We start from the raw sequence: 15,009 nt of genomic DNA, 5'->3' as shown, positions 1-15,009 counted from the left end.
CAAAGCAATTGCCAGTAATTAATCCATGAGAAGCATACTTTGTTGTTCGGTTTTTTGCTTAGTTTTGGTTTGGGGGGAACTTCTTTTATAACTGATTTAAAGACTATTACATTGCAAGTTTCACGACTTACAACCATAGTTGGAATGTTCTGTCTGAGAAAGAATGTTTTCATTAGCAATCAGTCATTTTTAGGTTAGGACTGAACTAATCAGGCCAACACCACCTCATGATCATCGGTATTAAAAACTATTGATAGACGTAAACATGTGATTGGCTGTTTAACTGTTTTCCATTGTCAGAATTAAATTAACTTGTGAAATTAGAGCCATGCCTGTTCCATTCACACTGGAAAAAGCCAGGAGACGGAAAATGTTCTTTGCCCCCAAAGCAAGTTTTTGAGACTTCTGCTCTACGATGATTTTCCCCTTAAAATGAGAGATGAGAAAAGAAATTCAAGATAATCATATCTGCCTAGGTTTTAGTTGGATTGGGGCCTATCTTCATTACTAATAAATCTCATATTTCCTCATCATTAAAAAGAACTTGATCCAGACAATACCTGCTCATGTTCAGTGGAGAAGATCATGAGATTATCCAAAATGTGCTAGCCTTGGCTTTGCATTTGTGTATGAATGAGGCTGATATTGGATTTAATTTCAAATCACAAGGTGTAGCCCCAAGAGAAAGGAGCCATTCTGGAAACTAATTGGCTTTTTCCATCCTACCTTCAACTCAAAGCATCGTTAAACTCTGTTTCTAGCAGGAGGAGACTGTTCCTGCATGCAGATGTAGGGAAGTGGTTAAGGGGCTTTAAAGGGCTTCACTGCATGCAAAATAAATAACACAGGAATCAGAGTGTTAAAAATAGAAGCTCTGAGTAAATTGCTATAGCTTTGTGGCCAACAGGTCGAATGCTCACTCTCAGTATTAAATGGCAAAAAAAAGTTATGCTGTCCATATGGATGAAAGAAAAACATGTACAAAAGATGATGCACAGAGTGGATAATACCCTTCAGATAAGTGGTGTATTAATCAGGGTTCTCCATAGAAACAGAACCAATAGGTTATGTGTGTATGTATATATATATATATATATATATATATATATATATATATATATGGAAAGAGATTTGTTTTAAGGAACTCACGTGAACATCGAAACAGGTAAGTTCAAAATACTCAGGGAGGGCTGGCAAGCTGGAGACTCAGGAAAGAGCTGATGTTGCAGTTCAAATCTGCTAGAATGGCCTCCTGCTTGTGGAGGTCAGCCTTTTGTTCTATTCAAGCTGTCAACCAATAGATGAGGCCCACCTGCATTACAGAGGGCAGTCTGCTTTGCTCAAATTTAGCAATTTAAATGTTAATCTCATCTAAAAACACCCTCAAAGAAATATGCAGAATAGTGCTTGACCACATACCTGGGCCCAGTGGCCCAGCCAAGTTGACACATAAAATTAACCATCTCAAGTGGGAATGGGCATTGCACATGGTGCTGTTTGCAATACTAGCACAATGGAGTGAATGATGAAGACAGGAGGCCTTAATCTATCTCTCCTTCTTAAAGCACTGATTATTTTATTTACAATTAAAATAGATTGGCCGGGCGCAGTAGCTTACGCCTGGAATCTTAGCACTTTGGGAGGCCAAGGCGGGTAGATCCCCTGAGGTCAGGAGTTTGCAACCAGCCTGACCAACATGGTGAAACCCCGTCTCTACTAAAAATACAAAAATTAACTGGGCATGGTGGCAGGCGCCTGTAATCCCAGCTACTTGGGAGGATGAGTCAGGAGAATCACTTGAACCTGGGAGGCGGAGATTGCATAATATTGCACTCCAGCCTGGGCAACAAGAGCGAAACTCCATCTCAAAAAATTTAAAAAAAGAAATAATAAAATTAAAATAGGTGAAAATATTGTTGGCCTTAAGTAAAGCCTAATATAGAAGATATTTTAGGAAAACTGTTTTAATCTTATTGCTTATGTTTGTAACATTTCTGCTAGATTTGAAAGACCAACCAGGAAACAAAGATTTATGATAAAAAGGTGTGATCTCATGTACGTGGGTTAGTTTATCTTTTTTGAGGTTGTCTATCACAGCCTGCTGCTAAAAATAAGCAGTCTTCTATTATTTGCTCACCTGTGATTTAGTCAGAAAAGCCAGTGTATTCTAATGAGTTGAGAAGAGGTGAAATTTCCATTCAGAATGATAATTTTCTGTTAATCATCATTGAGATTGAAGAGCCTCCCAGATTGTTCTTCAACATTTGAATTGGCCTCAGTAAAAATGAAAGAAGACAAAGGAACATTTATATGAAAGTAAAATGTTCTTATTCTTTCTGGTTTTGCTAATAAAACTACCAGATTGGTTTCCTTCTCTTTGTCCTCTGATTTGTTTACATTCCTTTTATTATATTTTGGTGTGGCCCATTAAAAATATTGCCCCATACTAACTAGTATATTGAAAATGGATAGAATTAGATTTCGTAATAAAGTGAACTTAGTTCACTCAAATGTTAAGTCATTTCCCCCACTGAATCCTTGTAGACACAGGCATTTGGATTGTATCTTTCCAATATGATATTGGAAAAGATGAGGGAATATTGGTGGTTTGAGGTGAAAAAGAAAACTCTTATAGTTATAATTGAATGTGGATGCTTTGTCTCTTTTCTTGGAGCAGAGGTTTAAGAAAGGAAAGGAAGAAACTCCACCACTACAAAGCTACCTTGGAAAACACTTAGACAAAAATTTCTCAGAGCATATGCTATTTGGTGAAAATTCACAAATTGCTCTTCATAGCTTTCTGAATTTGTGTCATATCTGCATTTTAAAATTGAATGTGCTGTAGTTCCAACCTGTATGCTTTTGAATGAACCTTAATGATGGGCCATTTCTTATTGCCGTCATCTGTGCCTTTCATTGCTGATTTATGTCAACTTCCTTTAAATGCATTGGGGTATTTAGGCAGTGGATAAAATAGTAATGCCATCGCATGCTAGTTGCTTAATGATGCAATTGCTTGAAAATTTAAAGCCCATAATAGCTTTAGGTCAGGTTCAGAAGTTCATGTTCCATGCCAGACATTTGAAGACTGAATCAGAGCCCGAGCACTGCCAAAATCATGCCACATTTGTCAAACCTGGTCTTGGGTAAAAGCTGTTGGAAGCCTCGCATTCATCCAAGCCAATCACTGATAATGAAGCTTGAGAGAACATGAAATGTCTTTTCTAAAAAGAACAGACAACCTCACCAGTTGGCTGCCTTTTTTTATTTTTAGTATAATTACCAGGGGCAAACTGTCTTGCAAAACTGGTAGCTTATATTAGCTTTGAGTTTGTGTTCTCGAGAGCTGACGCAAGGATGTTTTATTAGCTAAGAATATGTGGTTTGAGGTCAGCTGAACATGATTCTTTCAGGTTTTTCTTGTGGGCTGTAATGTGATTGACTCTTCTGTGGTGTGGAAGCTTACAGCTAGAAAAGCTACTTCAGGAGAACCACTTTCCTGTTTTCACGCTTATATTTTATCTGACTAATTCGCTTGGCTCCTGCCACAAACATCCATCAATGAACAGACTTCTGCTACGTGGAAAGTTCTAGAAGAGCTGCTCACCCTGGAACACCTCAGTCAAGCCTGAAGCTGGAATTGTAAAGTGTGACTGATTCCAAAATCACCATGCCCCAACCTACTCCTGCTAAATGGCTTAGATTTTTTTTTTTTTTTTTTTTGGAAGCTGCATGTTACTTTTCCCCTTTTCTTTTTTTCAAAGGGCTCATAGTATTGGTTCCAGTATCTCAAAAGGATGTTTTGCAGATGAGAAAAAAGGACTTGAAAGTAGTCTGAAATGCTGAAAGGACTAGAGATGTTAACTGGTCACTTTCCCTCACTCCTTCTGCCTTTCATATTCCACACTCAGCTCTTTAAAGACTTTGGCTTTGAAGAGAGGAAATGAAATATGGGAGCCTCAAGGCTGATACTTGTCCTAGCTATTTTTTTTTTTTCTCATGAGTGTTCAGAGAAGGGAATTGAATTTGAATTCTCTGAAGCACCATATGATAGGTAGTTCTGATTAAGTTGTGGCTACATGTCTTTGATGATGTTATTACCATCAGCAAAAAAATGTTAACTAATTCCTCATGTATATAAATCTTTGTAATTCAGAACACACTCACTTTACCTGATTCTCACAACCACTTGGTAATGAAGGCACAGCAGGTATTGGTTTCATCCTCATCCCCCAATGTGTAGGTGCGGAAACTGAGGATGAGAGAGGTAAACCTTTCCCCAAGTTTCACAGCTAGTAAGTGGCAAGTCTAAGACAAATCATGCTACGTCCAGGGCTCTTCCTGTGTTTTATGCTGCCTCCTGCCTTCTGTCAGCAGATTTTGGTGGCTGTTGGAGGAAAGAAAATTATAAGAAAAATTATAAGAAAAAATCCTTGCTCTTGAGGAGTTTAAGGTCTACCTGGAGAGACAGAACTGAGGTACGAAAGCGACAAAGAAGAATGGAAGGTGGGCTGTGCTAAGTGTTCAGTCAGTAGTTTTGAGGTTACTTGCTGCTGCAGCATCATGTAGGAGAGGTGATTGATCGAAGGCAGGGACAGCAGAGAAAGCTTTCAGGAGGAAGTGAGAGATGAGTTGATCTTGAAAGCAGAGTAGGTCTTAAGAGAGAGCAGAGCAGCTTGAGCAACTGTATCACAGAAGCAGATGCATATGACAGTGCGTAGGAGGCTGAGCAAGCAATTGTGCTGGACCCACATATTACATCAGGGAGACATTGCAGGCAAGGCTGCAGAAACAGCAAAAGGACCAGGATGTGAAAATCTTGAATGCCTGAATTTGGATTTAATCCATTAAATAAGGAGAAGATATCCAGGGCTTCAGAGCAGTAGCTTCATGTGTATAATCGATTAGAGACTGGAGATCACTGATGGGGGAGTAGCATATCAGTGCAGTTCATAAACGTGGTAGAATTAAAATAAATGAATGAGTGACCAGGTCACACAAAAGAAAAAGGGGCAGGATTTTCAGGGGAAAGAGGAAAAATAGAGTGATCATAAAATGTATTGTCCAACCTAGGACATTTTCCAAGACAAATGCTACACTGGTCAGGACGGTGGGAAAACAGGCACAAACTGGGACTATCCCAGGCAAATTGAACATATGATCATACTGGTCAACAATGATGCTGAGGTTTTGAGCCTGGGGCAATTGTAGTCATTGATAGAAGGAAAACCAGCAAGGCCAGTGATCTTGGATTTTAAGCTTCAAGATGACTGCGGTAAGTCAGGAGTAGATTTCCAGTGCAAAGTTAGAAATGCACAAAACTTGTCTGTATAATCCTTTGTTTCATCTTTCACTCCTCTTTTAAACCCCCAGCATAAAAAAAAAAAAAAAAAAAAGCACTTTCTTTTGAAGGAAGCAAACAAAGTAAGGAATGGCAGCCACATCCTAGTACTGTCAACATGTTGCACTGTAATTCTCCATTTTGAAACGTGAGCCTGGAAGTACTGTCAGGAACTCCTCATCTTTGTCAGACTATGGCTTGCAAAAGCAAATCCTTGCATGTTTTCCCACATCAGAGGGGATCATTTGTCTCTTAAGTGGATTCAGACTACTTTGCGTTTCAAAACAGAATTGAACATCTGTCAACCTGTTAACAATTGAGACTTTCGGAAGGAAGAAGTGTGAACTAGAAGGTATGAGTGTGGGAACCCCCAAAATCTATGATTTCATTATAGATCAGAAAGGATTTGTTCATTAGTTATCATTTGCCTTGGGACTTTTCAGAGAGGCAATTAAACCAAAATCTACTGAGCCAGGGTAATCATAAAACATAATTTTTATGATTAAATATGTCATTTAGGCTTTTATTTGACATTTTAGGTGATTTATGTGGCACTTTCCAGGCATTAGAAAAAGCTTGATCAATGCCATATATAAGATCTTCCTAGCATTACCCCCAAATAGATGAGTAACTATGACTCTCATGAGTCATATGAGGTTAGAACAGGTAGGCAGTTTCAAGCTCACAAAATGATCTGGAATCAGACCTGGATTTGCTGATGGGGGGAAGAGAAGAATCTTTTCCTCTTCCGTCCTAGGTTCACAGCTGAGGCCCCTATAACAAGAGATAGTTTAATGAGAGAAAAGCATACAAATTTACTTAATACAAGTTGTTGTTGTTGTTGTTTGTTTGAGATAGGGTCTGTCTGTTGCCCAGGTTCTAGTGCAGTGGTACGATCACAGCTCACTGCAGCCTCGACCTCCTAGGCTCAAATGATCCTCCCAGCTCAGCCTCTCAAGTAACTGGGCATGCACAGCCATGCACCACCACACCTGGCTAATTTTTTAAATTTTTCATAAAGGCGAGGTCTCATTATGTTGCTCAGGCTGGTCTCGAACTCCTGGGCTCCAGTGATCCTCGGCCTCAGCCTCCCAAAGTGCTGGGATTACGGATGTGAGCCACCACATCTGGCCTTTAATCTAAATGACACAGGAATCTTCATAAAGAAATGAAGACCTAAAAAAATAGTTAAACTTCTGTGTTTCTATGCCAAGTCTGTTGAAGAGTGAACAGTCATGGAGAAGTATGATTGGATAAAGGTCTGATCTAATGGTAATAAGTGGGGGGAACTTAGCAAGGCTTGTTTGTTCAGGTTCTTCTTGGCATGTGTGTCTTAGGCACTTTTCTTTAGGTATAGAGAAGGCACCTCTCCCATGAGGGTCTTCTGACCTGCTTCATGGGAGAAGGGGAGGTGGGTGAGATGAGAGTGACCATCCCATTTCTGCTTTTTCTCAAAGGACAAGGTGCCCTATTTTGGGGTAGCATGTTCTGAACTCCATCACCAAGGAGAGGGTATGTCCTCTTGCCTTGTAAGGAACCTGGTCCACCAGGAAGCCTGAGGCAGTCATCAGCCAGAGCAGGAATTTGAAACAGTGACTCTCCATGGTCAGTTTTGTATTCTCCAGTCCTGCTTTGTAGACATTATGTACAAGAGAATTTATCAGATTCAAAATAACTTGGTGGGAATATTCAGAAATACCTCACTTAAAAAAAAAATTCCCCACATTGGCTGTTTAAAAACCAACAAAAATAGTAACATTTGAAGTCTTGCTTGGAGTTCAAAATGAGCTTGGAAACCATCTGCCCTGACTTAATCTAGAGCGTTCACTGAGTGTAGACGACTCTACATAGGTGCTGTGAGGGATCCAGAGATTTCTAAGCCCAGCTGGAAGTCCTACATTCTGTATCTATGAACCAAGTGGAGAACAGGTGTTTATTACACCAACGGCCACTGTCTCTACTGCAGAGCAAGTTCAGAGAAGGCTGGGATTGGCCAGGCATGCCCTGGGGTGGAGAGGTATCCTGGGAGCCTTGCAACTGAAGATGAACAGACAGACAGTGAGAGCTCAAGCAGAGATCAGAGGCCCAAGAGCCAATTGGGACTGAAGTTCTGGAGCATCAAAGAGCGCCCCCTCTGGGAGAAATGATGTTCTTCAAAGGCCTGGGCAAGGCGGAGGATTTTTGCAGGATGCTGGCAATTTGTCCAGCATTAATAGAAGCCATAGTGTAGTATGAAAAATTATGACTTAAATACACACAAAATTTAGTTACTTTTAATCTGTATTTTGGTATTTAGTATTAGTACAACTTGTACTCTGATATTCAACCTACTTTTATATCCTTGGGGGCAATTAACAGATGGTTTAAATAGGAAGATATTGTTGGGAACTAGGACCTAGGACCACAAATATATTTTCTATGCTTTTTACATTCTCATCGCGAGTGTGCCACCTTCAGATATAATTTTCATATTTTTAGTAGACATATGTAAAAAATGTAATTAAGACTGATTACCCCAGCAGCTGTGCTTTCTTTAAAAAAGCAAAAAGGTATATCTGGCACCTACCAACTCTTAATTTATCACATATCAGTTATTTTTTTAAATTAAATATTTTCTTCTAAAGTGAAAAATGTGAAGAAAAGTCTTTATAAAGGTGATGTTTTGCTGAATGTGGTGGCTTATGCCTGTAATCCCAACAACTCAGGAGGCTGAAGCAGGAGGACCTCTTGAAACCAGGAGTTCAAGACCAGCCTGGGCGACATAATCAGACCCCTGTCTCTTGAGGGGAAAAAAAAAAAAAAAAGCCAATTAGCCAGGCATGATGGTGCACTGTAGTCCTAGCTACTCAGGAGGCCAAGGCAGAAAGATTGCCTGACTCTAGGAGTTCGAGGCTACAGTGAGCTGTAAGCAAGACCCTGCCTCTTAAAAAATAATAATGGCCAGGTGCAGTAATGGGATTATACACCTGTAATCCCAGCACTTTGGGAAGCCGAGGCGGATGGATCACCTGAGGTCAGGAGTTCAAGATCAGCCTGGCCAACATGGTGAAACCCCATCTCTACTAAAAATACAAAAATTAGCCAGGTGTGGTGGTGGGTGCCTGTAATCCCAGCTACTCGGGAGGCTGAGGCAGGAGAATCATTTGAACCCAGGAGGCAGAGGTTGCAGTGAGTCGAGATCGTGTCATTGCACTCCAGCCTGGGCAACAAGAGCAAAACTCTGTCTCGAAAAACAGAATAATAATAATAAGAAAGTCATGTTTTGAAATTCCAAAGTATAGATATTTTGCAAAAAGCAAATTTACAAGCTGTTCCACTACACATGTATCTTAAGGGAGTCTGTCAAAGGGGAGATAGTCAATTCGGAAAAGCAGAGCATGCAGTAGGTGCTGGAGAGAGTGAATATGTTATGGATTCTGTACCCCATTATCTTTTAATCATGGGCTAATTTGTAAAGTTTCTATTTATTGTTTGTTGAGAATTTACATTTACATTGCTGAAGATGGTCTGCAGGTGAGAGAGCACCTGCAGGCAATTTCCAATAATTGTTTAGGTCCTGGAGTTCGAGTCCCTCACGGCGTGTGCTGATGATACCCTGTGAGTTGTTCTGGGCGGCCGCAAAGATTCAGGTCTCCTGAAATGTTCTGGGCTGCAGCCATTTCCTTATTGCAAATGGATAATGAATGAGCTGTGGGTTAAAGCTAATAGTTCAAGATAAAATCAGAAGCTCATTGCAACATGGGCAACGTTCCTTTGTCATCTCCATGGAAACTGCTATTTGTCAAGACACACTAGTATTTCAGAAGACAGTGAGGAGTCACCAGTTTTTTAACTTCAGGTCAGCTGTTGAAAAATAGATTTAAGAGCACAGATTGAGACAGAAAGAATACAGAGAAAGCCATCTGCATGCAGTGGGGGAGCTCTGTTAGACCATTCTTTGGGACTTTTACAAAAATAGATCATCAATGGTATAATAAATATTAAGTTGTAAGATTTGAATGGAAAGTTAACACTTTTTCCCTCCCCCAACACTATGACTTGGCATCTGGGTGGGCCACATAGTGAGTGAGTGCTCAGACCTCATCCGGGTGGCCTTCTTGCATCACAGGGGGAGGGCTGGCACCGGTGTTGCAAGAGGGGAGAGCAGCTGGCTGCACAGCACTGGTACAAAACGGGCACCCCCGCCTCGCGCACACATTAGGCTGCGGTGTCGCCAGCAGCCTGGGCGTGGGGTCCCCGCTGCGGGGGCTGATGTCAGCATGCTGAGGTCACGATGGGGATCAGATCTCATGCTGCAGCCTGGCAGTGGGTAGGGTGGGGGCCGATGCATCCTAGCACAGAGGACAGTGGCACTCCAGCCACTCAGGGTTAGAGGGAGGAAACAGTGGGGCTGGGTCTTCCAGCCCCATCAGGAGTGCGAGGTGCTGGGGAAAGAGGGAAATAATAAGGAACAAGAAATATCCAAAAGTGGGGCCTAGAAGTAGATCTAGCAGGTGGCTGGGGCTGCCTTCACCAGCACAGCACGCAGGAGGCTGGCCTGAGATTGGGGACCCCTGAGGGTGGGGTGCTTCTTGTCCCTAGTGAGAGAGGTGTGGGGAGCAGGGAGGAGATTGTGCCATAAAAGCTCTAGAAATGTTCAGGCATCAATAATACGTTAAGAAAGCACCTCTTCACACTCTAAGCTTCTGGCCTCCGGGGCATATAGTATTGGGTGACCTCAAATCCGAGGGAAAATAAGCAAGTGTTACAGACTGGGACTCTATCTTGGCTCCCCAGATGTGGCCACGTTACTCAGGGCGGGTTAGGTGTCTTCTCTCAGCCTCCTCCCATTTCATCCTTGAAAAGACCAGGTAGTGGTCCCCCTCAGGGTCATTTTGTTTATTTTTTATTGTTGTGGTACATAATTGGTGTATGTATTTTATGGGATACGTGAGATACTTTGATACAGGCATGCCATAAATAATAATCACGCCACAGAAAAGGGGGTATCCCTCCCCTCAAGCACCCCCTCAGGGTCATTTTAAATATGAAATGAGACAGTACGTGTGAAAAGATGAAGCCCAGTGGCTGGCGCCTCACTGCTCTCAGTAGAAAATTAAGGCATTTCTCTTCACTAAGGCTGTCTACAGAAGTCTCCCCCTCGCCTCTAAAAAGGGGGTCAGGGTTCAAGCCTTCTCCTGCCTCAGCCTCCTAGGTAGCTGGGATTACAGGTGCGCACCACCATGCCTGGCAAATTTTTGTGTTTTTTTTATTAGAGACAGGGTTTCACCATGTTGGTCAGGCTGGTCTTGAACTCCTGAGCTCAAGTGATCCACCCATCTCAGCCTCCCAAAGTGCTGGGATTACAGGCGTGAGCCACCGCTCCCGGCCACCACTGGTACTTAATTCTCAGCCAGTCTCAGTCTGTCTTGTCCACCCCTTTCTCTGCTCAACTAATGAGAGAACAGGAAGGGGAGGTAATTTAAATATTTTTCTACACAAAATATTATTAGGAAAATGGAGCTTTTACAAGAGCATTAGGCCTTTTCAGTGCAAACAGAAATGCCTTTACATGATTGTCCAGGCTTTCTTGCAGTGAGGAAACTTTCCTCCTCACCATCTTTCCCCCTTCTCTCCAGGGCTGATCTCCCTCCCTGAACACACGTTCTGTGCTCCATATCCATTGCGCGCGTCATCACCCCTGAAAAACTAAGGTGTAGCTCTACTTACAAATGCAGCCTCTGCTTAGGGAAGGATCTTGGATCTGCCTGTGAAGACCATGAGGGTCCCATCGGTTTCTGTGTTTCTCCAACCTCTCCCCTTCCCTACCCCCAAAGCCGTTCGCTCAGAGATGCAGAAAGCTGCCAGTGACCGACAAAAGAAACCCTCTCAAGGAGCTAATGTCAGGCAGATTGTGAAAAGTGCTGTGTTTTTTCGTGTGTGAAAGAGGTGATCACTTCTATACCCCTCAGTATGTGCTTTTGATTTTCCACATTATTTAGCTGGCTACTCAGATCTGATTAAAAGCATGTGTACGAGCCAAGGTATTAGCAATGAAAGTCAAACACAGACCCATGAGAAGATGTAATGGAAACAAACTATACTGGGAGTTGGCTTGCTAGGGTGGGTTTGAGACCAGATCCTCAACCTCCTGGTTCTCCCCTGCCTCCTCTGTGAACCAGGGATAATGCTGCTTCATTGGCCTTTTTTTTTTTTTTTTTTTTGAGACGGAGTCCACTCTGTCACCCAGACTAGAGTGCAATGGCATGATCTCGGCTCACTGCAACCTCCGAGTCCCAGGTTCAAGTGATTCTCCTGTCTCAGCCACCTGAGTAGCTGGGATTACAGGCGCGCACCACCACATCCGGCTAATTTTTGTATTTTTAGTAGAGACGGTATTTTACCATGTTGGTCAGGCTGGTCTCGAACTCCTGACCTTGTGATCTGCCTGCCTCGACCTCCCAAAGTGCTGGGATTACAGGCATGACCCACTGTGCCCGACCTTCATTGGCCTTTTAAGTGAGGGCTGCACCTCATGAACTCTTAATATCTTCTCCACTCTATGATTACGATTGTTTGGACTTTTTACTTTTCCTTAAATCTGGGGATCAATACTGCTGCGCTGAGGATGCAGCTTTCTTCCTGATAAAATATCTATTTCTTCCATTGGAATACATTTTAATTTGGGAACAAGCATCAATCTTAGAATAAACCCTTCGTGTTCTGCTAGTTGGCATTACTACCTGGCCAAAGGGGAGGAAGATTCTGGAAAGCAAAGGAAACAGGGCCTGGAGGAGGCAGCCCATCTCCAGCCAGTCTCTCCTGAGCCTGTAGGCCACCAAATCCCTCAGTCCCAAGGGCTAAGGCTGCCAAGGACCTCTCCTTTCAGTAACATCAAAAATGAGATGACATCAGGTTACCCTTTACTAGTGCCTAGAGAGTTGTCAATTACCTTTCAGTCACTTACCCTTTGCTAATTGCAAAATAAACAGACTCCACAGCCTGCCTTCAATGACAGCCTCGTCTCCTGTCCTAATATTTATATCTTAGCCTCCTATTAATTGCATTTCATTGATCATTTCCTGAATACTCTTCTTCCCTTTTGCATTTTCAGTACTCCAATATTTTTTTGTTTTTGTTTTTTTCAAAAAGCGGGCATCAGAGTCAGATTTTCTAAAGGGCCTGCCAGTGCCACACCTGCTATTGTTGATCCTCATACCCTGTAGATCCCTAAGGATGGCTAATCCCCTTAGCAGGAGGCATTGTTTCCAGGGAGAATGGGCTTGTTGGCTTTCCACACCTCTGTTAGAAGCAACAGTGGAGAAGGTTGATGTGGAAGGGAAGTCAGCTGGCAGCAGGTCTAAATGCATCCGTAATCAGAAAGAGTTCCAGATTTCCCTAATTGCTGTTTTTATTCACAGAACTTCTATTTTAAGCGCACACACTCACATGTGGATTGACAGGCACCAGCCACTGTAATGGCTGTGTCTGTCTGTAGCGCCTGCAAACGCTTGTTTCCATGGTGACAGGAGGCACCACAGAGACACAATTATGGTGCTGCTGGGACCAGGGCACTGCCACACTGAGAGGCCTCTCAAGTGTGCGTGTGTGTGTGTGTGTGTGCACGCGCGTGCTGGGGGCACAGGGTTGCTGTGGAGTGCGGAGTGGGAAAAAGCCAAGCGGGGAAGGGGTTGGGGAGATAGGCAAAGGGAACATTCGCTGGTACAGAAGCCTGGAGGGTAGTGAAGAGAGGTGATACCTGGATCAGGGGAATGATAGAAAATTGAAGAAAACGGGGAATACAGATGGGAAAAGGAAAAGGGCAAACAAAAATGGAAAATTTCTCCTCTCTGCAGAATATTATTGCCCCTCCCTTTGAAAGGTTTATTGTGGCAGAATTATCTCGCATAAATTTTCCAAGTAGAGAAATAGACTTTAGCGAGCAGAGGCAGACGGTTCAGGCAGTTTGGGTGTCAGAGTTTTTCTGTAACTCCAGAGTTGATAGTTTGCTGCCTCCAGCTCAACAGCCCCATCCGGGAGAGGAGACGAATTGCTCCCTCACCCACTGTAGGGTTTTCTGGGCATGTGAAGCCATTACTTCTCCTCTGGGCTCTGCCCAAGGTGGAGGCACCCAGTGTTGTCTCCAAACAATGTCATTTGGTCTGAGTGAATTACGTTTCAGGCAAATGAGGCCTCGTCCAGGTCTCACGGAGGGCACAACTGTTTTTCAGAGACCTTGAAAGGATGCCCAAAGGATTCCATTTTATTAATGATGACTTGGTGAACATTGACTGAAGTCCTATCCTCAGCTGACAGACACCCACCCTAGGGGTCAAGCAACCAAAAGGGAACTTTCTGGGGTTATTCTGTTAGGCTCTGGTTGTAAAAATCAGTGGTTCTCTGGTTCCAGATTGAGCACTTATTGACAACCTACTGTGTGTCAGCAGTTTTCACACAGGCTCGCCTGCACCACTGTAAGTGGCGTTGGCCCCATTTCATAGTGGAAGGCCTGGAGGCTCAAAGTGGTTGAGCAGTTTGCCCATAGTCAAGGAGGTCAAGTCAAACCTAGATTTCCAGATTGCAATTCAGTGCAGTCTCCTGTTCAAGGAGGTCAAGTCAAACCCAGATTTCCAGATTGCAGTTCGTTGCTGTCTCCTGTATTCACTAGTTCTATTTTATGCCAAGAAAAAACTTTTTTAAAAAATTTCTTTGGGTACACAGTAGGTGTATGCATTTATGGGTACGTAAGATGTTTTCGTACACGCATGCAATGTGAAGTGATTACATCATGGAGAATGGGGTATCCATTCCCTCAAGCGTTATCCTTTGTGTTGCAAACAATCCAATTATATTCTTTTAGTTATTTTAAAATGTATAATTAGGTTATTATGGACTATAGTCACCCTGTGGTGCTATCAAATAGTAGGTGTTATTCATTCTAGAAAAAACTTTCTGATGAAAGGATTCAGGCCCAGGAGTCCCCACTGAGCCTGATTCCACTCATGCACTTGGTGATGGAAGGACCATGACATGGTGAGCAGGCCCAGCAGGAGTTTGGCCAAGCTTGGCTCCTAGGCAGAAGTGCTTTCCAGAGATTAACATGCTCCACCAGCCTTAGAAAAGAAAGACTTGGGGAAGGGATTTCCTGTCCATCTCCTGAATTTTCTGAGGAGTTCTGGGTTGGCTTATGCCTGTAATCCCAGCTCTTTAGGAGGCTGAGACCGGAGGATCACTTGAGGCCAGGGATTTGAGGCTACAGTGAGCGGTTATGGTACCACTGCACTCCAGCGTGGGCAACAGAGTGAGACCTTGTCTCTAAAATAATAATAATAATAATAATAATAATAATAATAAAATAAAGAGTTCTGGACCCTACAGGAAGCTTGGTAGATAAAGCAGACAAAAAAGCAATTCATGGTCGGGCACGGTGGCTCACACCTGTAATCCCTTTGAGGGGCCATGGTGGGAGGATCACTTGAGCTCAGGAGTTGGAGACCAACCTGGCCAACGTGGTGAAACACTGTCTCTACTAAAAATTCAAAAAAATTAGCCAGATGTGGTGGCGGGTGCCTGTAATCCCAGCTACTTGGGAGGCTGAGGCAGGAGAATGGCTTGAACCCGGGAGGTGGAGGTGGAGGTGGCAATAAACCAAGACCACGACACTGCACTCCAGCCTGGGTGACAGAATG

The 15,009-nt window shown here is 43.0% G+C and overlaps 1 protein-coding gene across 2 annotated transcripts in view; it reads left to right on the top strand.

The window, feature by feature from the left end:
* DCLK1 (doublecortin like kinase 1) overlaps nt 1-15,009 on the top strand; it is a 346,715-nt gene that overhangs the window by 120,456 nt on the left and 211,250 nt on the right. The gene's annotated exons all lie outside the window — the stretch shown is intronic.

The sequence above is a fragment of the Symphalangus syndactylus genome, chromosome 15, assembly GCF_028878055.3.
Source record: "Symphalangus syndactylus isolate Jambi chromosome 15, NHGRI_mSymSyn1-v2.1_pri, whole genome shotgun sequence".
NCBI classification, from domain to species: Eukaryota; Metazoa; Chordata; class Mammalia; order Primates; family Hylobatidae; genus Symphalangus; species Symphalangus syndactylus.
Note: the sequence above shows the minus strand (reverse complement) of the source record. Positions and strands in the feature narration are given on the sequence as shown.